The following is a 13,113-nucleotide window of genomic DNA, read 5'->3' as shown; positions in this document are numbered from 1 at the left end:
TGGGACCTCATCAAATTAAAAAAACAATTCCACAGCAAAAGCAACCACCAGCAAATCCAAAAGATGACCTATGAATGGGAGAAAATATTCATAAATGATACATTCAGTAAGAGATTAATATTTAAAATATATAAAAAAAAAACTCATACAACTTAACACCAAAGGAAAACAAAAAGAATTCTGGTCAATATGACAAAGTAGGTAAACGCTGTACCTACCTCCTCTCATTAGCACATCAAAATTACAACTAAACTACAAAATAGCCTTCATCGAGAGTTATCTGAAGTCTAGATAAACAGAAATCCTACAACTCGGACATACAGAAGAGGGCACCTTGAGACTGGTAGGAGGGGTAGAGACAAGGAACAGGCTGGTCTCACACCTGCATGTGGAAGTAGAGAATCAGAAGGGATATCTCAGCTACAGAGGTGACCTAAGAGGAGCGAGGGGTCCGGGCCCCACAGTGAACTCCCCAGCCAGGGTTCCAGTGCTGGGAAGAGAAGTCTCCATAACTTCTGTATGTGAAAACCAGCAGATATTGTGACTGATTGAGACGGAGGGCAGGCTAGAGTCATAGACAGTCCTCTTAAGATGTCTGTGCACTGACTTATTCGCTGTTGGACTCACTCTCTGAGCTCTGGCACTGCGGCAGCAGCTTAAAAGATAGAATTATGTCATTTGTTTCCAAAGACTATTGATATATATGAGCAATTCAAAAATAATAATAAAAACAAGATATTTCATGGAAAACTTTGGTGGTAAGGTTGAAACTGTAATATGCGAGTTATCTCAGAGTAAATGCTGCTGCTGCAAGTGCCACCAGTGAGTATTCTCAGGGTAAACGGAGAAAGGATTAAGGGGCCCTTGGGACAACATTAAGTGTACCAACATTTGCATCATAGGGTTATCAGGAGAAGAAAGAGGGCAAGACATTCAAAACCCATCTCAAGAAATAATGAAGAAAAACTTTCCTAACCTGGTGAAGAAAATAGGCAAACAAGCCCAGGAAGCACAGAGAGTACCAAGCAAGATGAACCCAAAGAGGCCCACATGAAGACATCATAATAATTCCAAAAGTTGTTCCATATTCCAAATGCCAAAGGTTAAGAACAACAAGAGAATTTTAAAAGCAGCAATAGAAAAGCAGTTAGTTACTTATAAGGGAGCACCCATAAGACTGTCAGCTGATTTCTCAACATAAACTTTGCGGACCAGAAGGGATTGACAGGAAATATTCAAAGTGATAAAAAGCAAGAACCTACGACCAAGATTACTTACCCAGCAAAGCTATCATTTGGAATTGAAGAAGAGATGAAGAACTTCCCAGACAAGAAAAAGCTATAGATCATCACCGCCAAACCACTATTACAAGAAATGTTAGAGAGAAAATAAGGAGAAGAAAAGAGGATGAAGGAGGAGAAGGAGGTGAAGGAGAAGAATAAGAAGAAAAAGGTAAAATATATGAATAATAAAATGGCAATAACTACATATCTAGCAACAATTACTTTAAGTGTAAATGTATTAAATGCTCCAATCAAATGATCTGTAACTGAATGGATAAGAAAACAAGATCTTTATATATGCTGCCTACAAGCGATTCACTTCTGGTTGAAAGACACACAGACTAAAAGTTAAGGTATGAAAAAATGTTTCATAAAAATGGAAACAAAAAAAAAATCTGGGGTAGCAATACTTATACCAGACAAAATAGACTTTAAAAGAAAAGCTATCATAAGAGACAAAGGACATAGTAATCCCACCTCTGGATAGTTATCCAGGTGAACCCAAAAGTTTCTAAGAGACATGTGAATCCAATATGTTCATTGCAGCATTATTTACAATAGCCAAGATATGGCAGCAACCTGGGTGACATCAATGGATGAATGGGTAAAGAAGAGGTGGTACATATATACAATGGACTATTACTCAACCATAAAAAACTGAAATCTTGTCATCTGCAACTACATGGATAAACTTAGAGGGTATTGTGCTGAGTGGAGTAAGTCAGAGAAAGCCAAACGCCCTATGATTTTACTTATATGTTGAATGGAATCTAAAAATCAAAATAAACAAAACAGAATTTTTCATCCCAGAAGACCAGAATATACATTCTTCTCTAAGTGCACATGAAACATTCTCAATGATAGACCATATGTTGGGACACAAAAATAGCTTCAACAAAGTTAAGAAGAATGAAATCATACCAAGCATATTCTCTGACCACAATGCTTTGTAATTGGAAATCAACTGCAATAAATGGGAAAAAATTCTGTGGAGATTAAATAACATGCTACTAAATAACAAGTGGATCAAAGAAGAAAAAAAATGTTGAGATCAAAAGGTGCATAGAGACAATTGAGGATGACAATATTATATATCAGTTTTTTGAAATACAACAAAAAGGGTAAAAAGAGGGAAGTTTACATCATTACACACCTACCTTAAGAAACAAGAAAATTCTGAAGTACAAATTGATAGTTACAAAACAGTCAGGGGTTGTAAAATATAGCATAAGGGATATAGTCAAAAATATTGTAATAACTATGTATGTCGTCAGATGGTTACTAGATTTATCAGGGTGATCACTTTGTAAATTATGTAAATTTATAATCATCATCTTGTACACCTCAAATTAATGTAATATTGTATGCTAACTATAATTGATTTTTTTTTTAATATTTAGAAAGACAAACAATCCAATGCAAAAACAGGCAAAGGCCCTTCATAAACATTTCTCCGAAGAGGACATACAGATGACCAATAGACATATGAAAAGATGTTCAACATCACTAATTATCAGAGAAATGCAAATCAAAATCACCACATGATACCACCTCACACCTCTCAGAATGGCTATTACCAATAAATCCATGAAGAACAAGTGTTGGTGAGGATATATAGAAAAGGAACCTTTGTGCACTGTTGGAGGGATTGCAAACTGGTATAGCTGCTGTCAAAACAATATGGAGATTCTTCAAAAAATTAAAAATGGTACTACCTTGTGACCCAGCAATTCTACTTCTGAGTATTTATATAAAGAAATCTAAAACACTATTTTGAAAAGATATATGCATCTCTATGTTCATTGCAGCATTATTTACAATAACCAAGATATGGAAGCAACTTAAGTGCCCATCAGTAGACAAGTAGATAAAGAGGAAGTGGTATACACACACACACACACACACACACACACGCACACACACATATGTGTGTGTGTGTGTGTGTGTATATATATAGATATGTATATATATATGATGGAATATTACTCAGCCATAGAAAAGCACAAAATCTTGCCATTCGTGACAACATGGATTCATCCAGAGGGTATTATCCTAAGTGAAATAAATCAGAAAGAGAAAAATACCATATGATTTCACTTATATGTGGAATCTATAAAACAAAGTAATCAAAATAGACTCACAGAGAACAAACATGATTTTCAGAGGGGAGTGGATTCGAGAGGCTGGGGGAAAAAGTGAAGAGATTATAAAGTACAAATTGATAATTACAAAACAGTCACAAAAGTGTAAAGTATAGCATAGGGAATATAGTCAGTAATATTGCAATAACTGTTTATGCTGCCAGGTGGGTACTAGATTTATCAGAGGCATCACTTTGTAAATTATATAAATGTTATATACCTGAAACTAATATACATTGAATATCAAATGTAATTTTAAAAAAATAATAAATAATAAATATATTAAAGTACACAGACAAAAATGTAAAATATTGAATATCTAATAATAAATCTATTCCTTGACGCAGGTGGTAGTTACGCAGATGTGTCTATTTCGATTCATCAATATACCTATGATTTGCGCACATTTTTGGTACATATGTTTTCCAAGTGTTATATACTTCAATAAAATGTTTTTTAAATATTAAACTACAGATATATAAATATGTAGCTATACAAAAATATAGATGAATCTCAGTAATATAATATTGAGTAAAAATATTAATTCCAGATTACTTATAGCATGAAGTCTTCTTTATATTGTTAAAACACTTACAATTTTATAGAATATATAAAATATATATGTGTATATAAATAATATACAAAATACATATTCATGTGTGTATATATATGTGTGCGTATATATATGTGTGTGTGTGTGTGTGTGTATATATATATATACACATTTAAATGCAATCAAGTTAAATAAAAGAAAGCCTAGGAATAATGAACACGAGATTCAGGGTTGGTGACCCAGGTGAGTGGAATAGTGAGAAAAAAATATATGGTTAAATATCAACTTACTCTGAAGGCTTAAATTTCATTTTGGTTGTTGAGTTTGTGCATACTTATCACATTAAACAAAATGATTTACTAAATAAATGACTAAAAATAGTCCACGTGTGAGACCAATGAAGGGTATGTCATAGAAAATGTTTGAAATGAAGCCAATCCAATTCTGTGTTTCTGAGATACAAAATTTTTTAAAATAATTTTAAAATTGTGATGAAAAATATTTGATGTCAACTTAAAAATGTGGGGGAGGATATATATGTTTTCAAAATTCTTTTAGGGGTTACACAAACAAAATGTTTAAAGATAACTGATCTACAAGACATTTTTCCACCTTAGAGCAATACAATAAATTTTTGAAATGCCTTCTAAAAATTAAAATATATGTCTGCTCATTCTTCTTTCTACTGTTCTAGTAACTCTATAAAAATCTTAAACTAGAACTATATTTCCAAATCTATATTTTATAAAGCATTAGTTTGGGGTAATGTTGATAAGCATTGGACACACACACACACACACACACACACACACACACACACACACCCCAATACTTTTGTGCTTACATTTGGGAAAGACTGAATACTACATTATCCTATTGGAAACATAATACCCTTTAGTGTTTTAAAATTCTGAAAAGTCTTGCAGTCCATACATGTTTAACTTTGCTTAATCTCATGTTTCCTAGATTTATTTCATCATAGAAATATCTATATTTAGCAGCACTGCCCTATTAACATTCACTATTCTGAGGGACACCAGTTTAAGTAACTCTGGTCTACTGGTCTAACATAATATATTCTTATGCTAATGTTTGTGTGGTGAACCTATACTGACTTTTAGTGTTAACCATTTCATTTTCAAAGTAATTTTTAATACATTTAGAATCTTTACTAGAATTTCACTGTATTATTCAAATAAATAACATGGTATTCTCCCATTATCATTCTCATGGAACCTTTTTCATTCTTCTTAATAGTACTAATAATCATTCATCAATTTCATTCACTAATATCCTCATCACTCTGAGAAGTTGTTCCCCGATGCTTCATGGAGCCTGAGAATTGAGATGAGTACCATGTGTGAATACCAAATCTATCTGTAAATATTTAGACGAATGCTACTATTATGAAAAAAATAGACTGCATAAAAGAATACTTCTATTTTTAGACAATAAGACTGCAAATAAACACTTTTGAGGAGGTTATCACATGCCAAGCATTATGTACAGCTCTGTATGGACATTATTTCATCTAAATTTTCATAGCAATTCTGTGAAATAGCTATTATAGAACTATTTGGCAGATATAACTAAAGCACAATATTTAAGTAACTTGCTCAAGGTTATGTTGATTGTAATAGAAAAATAAAAATTAAAAATGCCAATTTATTTAATTTCATGTTCTTTTTTATCAACCTAAACCTGTATTTTTTGTCTTTATTGAAATATAATAAACAATTAGTTGCTCGTATTTACATTGTACAATTCAATGAGTTTCTTTCAATTATAGTTGGCATACAATAATATACCAATTTCAGTTGTATAGCATAGTGATCAGAAATCCACATAACTTTCAAAGTGATCACCCCACTAAATCTGGTATCCATCTTCCCCCTTATATATTACAACATTATTAACTATCTTCTCCATGCTACACTCTACATCTCCATGTCTATTCTGCAACTATCCATTTGTACCTATTAATCTCTTTGCCTTTTTTTGTCACCCTAACCCCCTTCCATCTAGTATCCCTCTAAATATTCCCTGTATCTATGAGTTTATTTCCACTTTCGTTATTGTTGATTTTGTTCTTTAGATTCCACATGTACGTGAAATCATGCAATATTTGTCTTCATCTGACCCATTTCATTCAGTGCAACACCCTCTAGGTCAATCAAGGCAATATCTTTTTCCATCCCCTTCCTTTTAGTCTCTGTGTGTCTTTTAATCTGAAATGAGTCTCTTGTAGGCAGCATATGTAGGGGTCTTGTTTCCTTATCCATTCAGCCACTCTGTCTTTTGGTTGGAGCACTTCATTCTTTTCCATTTGAGGTACTTGTTGATAGAAATGTAGTTATTACCATTCTTTATTCCTGTTTTGGATACATGGTTTTTTCTTCTTAAAGAAGTCCTTCTAATATTTCCTCTAATACTGGCTTGGTGGTGATAAATTCCTTTAGTTTATTTTTGTCTGGGAAGCTTTTTCTCTGTCCTTCAACTGTAAATGATAGCTTTGCTGGATAAAGTATTCTTGGTTGTAGACTCTGGGTCTTCATCCTGTCAAATATTTTGTGCCAAACCCTTCTGTCCTGCATAATTTCTTTTGAGAAATCAGCTGCCAGTCTTATGGGTGAGCCCTTGAAGGTAACTAACTGCTTTTCTCTTGCTGCTTTTAAGATTTTCTCTTTGTATTTAATCTTTGGCATTTTAATTATGATGTGTCTTAGTGTAGGCCTCTTTGGGTTCTTGATTTTTGGCACTCTCTGAGCTTCCTGGGATTTTGTGTCTATTTCTTTCACAAGGTTAGGGCAGTTTTCCATTATGATTTCTTCAAATAGCTCTTTAACATTTTGTTTTCCTTCAGGTACCCCCTATGACACAGAGATTTTTACCTGTAATAGTGTCCCATAGTCTCCCTAAATTATTATTATAGTCTTGGCTTCTTTTTTTCTTGTCATTCTGATTGAGTGTCCTTGGCTTTCTCAACCTCTATATAGATCATTTGACTCTCTTCTTTTTTCACTTTATTTCATTTAATATACTTCTCATCTCAAATAATGTGTTCTTAATTTCTGACTAGTTCCATTTTATAATTTCCATTTCCATTTTTATGTTTTTTATCTCCTTTTTGAAGTTCTCACTGAATTCATCTACATTTTCTATGTTCATTGAGCATCTTTATAACCAATGTTTTGAACTCTACATCTGTTAAATTGCTTGACACCTTTATTTCTGGATTCCTGTTCTGTTCTCTCATGTGGTTTCTACTTCTTTGTCTTCTCGTTTTGGCTGCCTTTCTGTGTCTGTTTCTATGTACTAAACAAAGCTCCTAAGTTTCCCGGTCTCCTTAGTGTGGCTTAGTGTGGGAGGTGTCCAGTGATGCAGTCCTGAGAGGGGTTCAGCTGCAGGCCAAATTTAGCCCCATCCTGTGCCCCTCCAGGGCCACCTATTAAGATTCAGCAAGCAATCCACAGATGTTGTGCTTATAGTTGCCTCAAAAGGCTACACTAGAAACCGAGGCCAGCTGCCACCGTTGTGAGTCTAGGTGCTGCTCAGTAGGAGCCAGGATACTCCTAGATGTGGCTTAGGTAGGGTTGTGAGTTGGAGGAGGCAGAATTTCAGGGAATTCTCTGGGCAGAGCAATCTCTGTTATCTAGTTTGATGATATCTTGGCTATGACGTTGCTGCGTCAGCACACTCGGAAGGAGGAGGGCTCAACAGAGGAGCAATAGATACCACCAGCTCTTCTCTACAGAGTAAGTCTTCCTCGGCACTCACTCCAACAACTCAGTGTCCCCCTGTAAGTCTCTGGTGCCCCCTGCACAGCTGAACCAATACTGGTGCTCAGAGTGAGCAGGTCCATCACCGTGAAATTCTGCTCTCAGACACAGCTTTTTAAAGGGGTGTGTGCAGCTGCCAGTTGCTGCTGCTGCAGCCTCTGTCCCACTCAGCCATTGGGAATTAGGCAACCTCGTGCCCTCTCCCCATCCATCTTCCTCCTGTTGCAGGGTGATTTCTTAGATTTCTCTATAATCTGAGATCCCAGGTGGTTTTTCCTTGCTGTTTGCTCCTTGTTTCTGTCACATCTCTGATTTGGTAACCAGAGGGATAAACAGAGCCTTAATCATCTATACCATTTTTTTCTTGCCTTCCTCCTTATGCTGATCAGGGTCAATTATTCCTACTTACATGATGACTCCTCTTCTTGTCTGCAAATCCATACAAGGTGACTCAGTTGAGAAGGCTATAACAGTTGAGGGCTAGCTGGGCATCTCAATCTCTCTTCCTATATTGTATCTTTACAAGGGTTATTTGAACTTCCTCACATTACAGTGGCCTCAGTGTAAACATCATACATGGTGGCTCAGGGCTTCTGGTGCAAGAATGAGGGCTTGACAGGCAGCCACCACTGTGCCTTTGTCTGCTAATTTCCTGTTCTTAACCATTATGCTATACTGCCTCCCAGAGGACAAAAACCGGATTTAATTTATATCTTAATATTTCAGAATGCCTAGCATAATAGTTCCTCAAAAATTATTTTTCTGAACAAGTGAATATGGAAATAAATACATTTCAACTTTGTCAAGTGGCTTTCATGCCTTCAAGAATTCATATTCTCTAAGAAAATATTTCTATCAGTCTTGGAACTTCAATTCCTATTTATTAATGTTGTTCTACCCCACTAGTCTATAGTAGTCTGTCTAAAGACCATTAATGTCTTTCAAAATTAATTCTTGAAATTCTGGAAATTAAACCAAAAGGAAATTTTAAAAACAGCTTAATAGATTTATGCATACCTTTGATAAAGTACTGTAGGATGTGTAAGGCCTTCATGGATAAATGCATCCGTGTAATGAATAAAGATTTTTTTAAAAAGGTCTGATTCTTATCTTCCACCAATTAGACTATTATTTTACTAGTGAGTGATCATGTTAGATAGCAATACATATTGCAATAGTATTGGCATCATTCGTTAACTTAGAAATTATAGAAAAATTATTTTTAAATTTTCAAGTTCTCTCAGTTCATCATCTTAATTGAATACCTAATGTATCACCAGGTGTTCGCCATCTGATAAAGGCAAACAAAACTAAGTAAATAATTCTATTATAAGATAGTGATAAATGCAATAAAAGGAGCAAAAGATGCTACAGGAAGAGCTTAATTAAGACAAGGTAGACCTGAAGAAGTTACTAGGCACTGTGCACATTATGAAAGAGATAGAAATAACATTAACATAAGATTCCTACACTTGAAAAGTCCATACCTTTGTAGAAATGACTAACAAGAAACAAAAATTATGGAAGTGACTAAGGAGTGTTATAGAAAACTGCATATAGAAAAGAGCACAGTAAAGGGAAAGACTAAATCTTCTTGGATATGCAAGGATTATTGAAGAGTTAATTTTTTCTTTTAAAATGTTATTTATTTATATTGCTTTAGATATGTAATATATTCAAATGGTTCAAAAATAAAATAATGAATTAAGGTTTATGTTGAGACGTTCCATTATTATCTCCTCCCCAACTGCACCTCTCTCCCCTGTACCCTACAACTAGCTGCTTCTATTAATTCTTGTGGATAATTCCAGTGTTTTTCTATGTAAATACAAGAAAATGAAGATATATGCCATTATCCTTTATTTATTCAAAAGGTATTATACTATAGATACTCTTCCTTTTTTACTGTCTTTCTCTTAACTATGTGCCCTGGAGATCTTTCCATATCAATATATGTAGAAGTTCTTCATTATTTTTTAAACAGATGCATAGTACTCCATTGTATGGATTTAACATAACTTACTTGTTCTTGTAGTTGATTTCTAGTTTCATACCATTGTGATCAGAGAAGACATTTGATATAATTTCAATCTTCTTAAATTTATTGATTTTTTTTGTGGCCTAATATGTGATCTATCATGGAAAACATTCCATGTACATTTGAGAATAATGTATATTCTGCTGATTTGGGATGAAATGCTCTGAAAATATCAGTTAAATCCATCTGGTCTAGTGTGTCATTTAAGAGTGCTGTTTCCTTGTAGACTTTCTGTTTGGAAGATCTGTCCATTGGTGTCGATGAGGTGTTAAATTCTCCTATTATGAGTGTATTACTGTCGGTCTCCCTTTATGTCAGTCAATAATTGCTTTATAAATGTAGGTACTCCTACTTTGGGTGTGTACATGCTCACTAGGTTTATGTCCTCTTGTTGGATACCATAACTTACTTAACAAGTTCTGTAGTGATGAAAGTTTGGATTATTTCCAATCTTTTATTATTACAAAGAGTACACCAAGAAATAGCTTTGTATACATATGTAGGTATATTTGTAGACATAAATTCTCATTAGGATTGCTGAGCCACAGGATATATTCATTTGTATTTTTGATAAATATTACCGAGTTATCCTCTACAGGGCTTTCTCTACCAAAATATATGAGAATGCTTATTTCTGAAACCTGATTAGTGAAAATTATCCCTCATTGTAGTTTAATGCATATTTTTCTTATGAGTGAAATTGACCTTATTTTTTAAATAAATTTATTTATTTAAATTAGTTTCAAGTATTTAGTACATTGGTTAGACATCTATAATGTTCATTAAACGATCCCCCCAATTGCTTCCTCCCTCTCCTGGCCCTCCACTTAGCCATCATATTAATGCTAACTGCATTCCCTATGCCATGCTCCTTGTGCCCAACTATCAACTGCTAATTTGTACTTCTTTAACCCTTCACTCCATTCTCCCAGCCTCCCAACCCTCCTCCCCTATGTCCGTGACCAAATTATCCACTATATTTGTGATCCTTTTGATTAGTTTGTTCTTTTCGTTCCTTAGATTCTGCCTATAAGTGAAATCATATGGTATTTATCTTTCTCTGTCTGACTTATTTCACTCAGCATAATAACCTCTAGGTCCAACCATGTCATTGCAAATGGTAGGACTTCATATTTTCTAAGGGCTGAGTAATATTCCATTGCATATATGAACTATAACCTCTTTATTCAATCATCTGTTGATGGGCATTTAGGTTGCTTCCATATCTTGGCTATTATAAGTTGGGCTGCCATGAATATTGGAGTGCATAGATCTTTACGAATTGTTGTTATGGTTTTCTATGGATAAATACCCAGAAGTGCACCTGCTGGGTCAAAAGGTATATCCATTTTTAAGTTTTTGAGAAACCTCCATTCTGTTTTCCATAGTGACTGTACCAATTTGCAATCCCACCAACAATATATGAGAGTCCCCTTTTCTCCGCATCCTCACCAACACTTGTTTTTTTTTGATTTATTGATGATAGCCATTCTGACAGATGTGACGTGATATCTCATTGTGGTTTTCATTTGCCTTTCTCTGATGATTAGCAACCTTGAGCATCTTTTCATATGTCTGTTATCACTCTGTATTTCCTCTTTGGAGAAGTATTTGTTTAGATCTTCTGCCCATTTTTAAATTGGATTGTTTGTTTTTTGTTGTTGTTGTTGAGTTGTATAAGTTCTTTATAAATTTTGGATATTAACCTCTTATCAAATGTATCATTAGTGAATATATTCTCCCAAACAGTTGTTTGTCTTTTTGTTTTGTTGATGGTAGCCTTTGTTGTACAAAAACTTTTTAGTTTTCTGTAGTCCCATTTGTTTATTTTTTCTTTTGTTTCCCTTGCCCAAGGAGATATATCTGAAAAGAAATTTCTGTTAGTAATATCAGAGAGTTTACTGCCTATGTTTTCTTCTAAAAGTTTTATAATTTCGGCTCTTACATTTATATCTTTAATCCATTTTGAGTCTATTCTTGTATATGGTGTAAGAAGATGGTCCAGCTTTTTTTTTTTTTGCATGTATCTGTCCAATTTTCCCTATACCATTTATTGAAGAGACTGTCGTTACCCCATTGTATATTCTTAACTCCTTTGTTATATATTAAGTGAGTGTATAAGTGTGCATTTATTTCTGGGCTCTCTATTCTGTTCCATTGATTAATGTATCTGTTTTTATCAGTAACATGCTGTTTTGATTACTGTAGCCTTGTAGTATAGTTTGATATCAGGTAGTGTGATACCTCCAATTTTATTCTTCTTTCTCAAGATTTCCATGGCTATTCTGAGTCTTTTATGACTCCATATAAATTTTATGATTATTTGTTCTAGCTCTCTGAAAAAATACCATTGGTATTTTGATAGGGATTGCATTGAATCTATAGATTGCTTTGGATAGCATGGCCATCCTAACAATGTTGATTCTTCTTACCTATAAACAGGGTATATGATTCCATTTATTTGTATCTTCTTTGATTTCTTTTTTCAATGACTTATAATTTTCTGAAAACAGGTCTTCTACCTTCTTAGTTAATTTGATTCCCAGGTATTTTATAGTTTTTAACGCAATTGTAAATGGGGTTGTTTTCTTAATTTCTCTTTCTGAAAGTTAATCATTGGTGCATAAAAAAGCCACTGACTTCTGAATATTTATTTTGTAACCTGCTGCTTTACTGAATTCATTAATCAGTTCTAACAGTTTTTTGGTGGAATTTTTAGGGTTCTTTATACATAGTTTTACTTCTTCTTTTCCAATTTGGATGCCTTTTATTTCTCTTTCTTGTCTTATTTCAGTGGTTTAAACTTCCAATACAATGTTGAAGCGGAGTGGTGAAAGTGGACATCCTCATCTTGTTCCCGATCTTAAGGAAAATGTTTTTAGCCTTTCCCCATTGAGTATGATGTTAGCTGTAGATTTGTCATATATGGCCTTTATTATGTTAAGGAATGTTCCCTCTATTCCCATTTTGCTGAGAGTTTTTTTCATAAATGGATGCTGGATTTTGTCGAATGCTTTTTCTGTATCTATTGATATGATCATATGATTTTTATCTTTCAATTTGTTAATGTGGTGTATCATATTAATTGATCTGTGGATATTGTACCAACCTTTCATCTCAGGAATAAATCCCACTTGATCATGGTGTATGATATTTTTAATATAATGCTGAATTCGGTTTGCTAATATTTTTTGAGGACTTTTACATTAATATTCATAAGAGATATCGGCCTATAGTTTTCTTTTTTTGTAATGTCTTTGTCTGGTTTTGGAATCAAAGTAATGGTGGCCTCATAAAAGGAATTAAGGAGCCTTCCCTT

This window comes from Pteropus vampyrus, unplaced genomic scaffold (genome assembly GCF_000151845.1).
Source record: "Pteropus vampyrus isolate Shadow unplaced genomic scaffold, Pvam_2.0 Scaffold477, whole genome shotgun sequence".
In the NCBI taxonomy this organism is placed as follows: Eukaryota; Metazoa; Chordata; class Mammalia; order Chiroptera; family Pteropodidae; genus Pteropus; species Pteropus vampyrus.
This window is presented reverse-complemented; position numbering follows the sequence as displayed.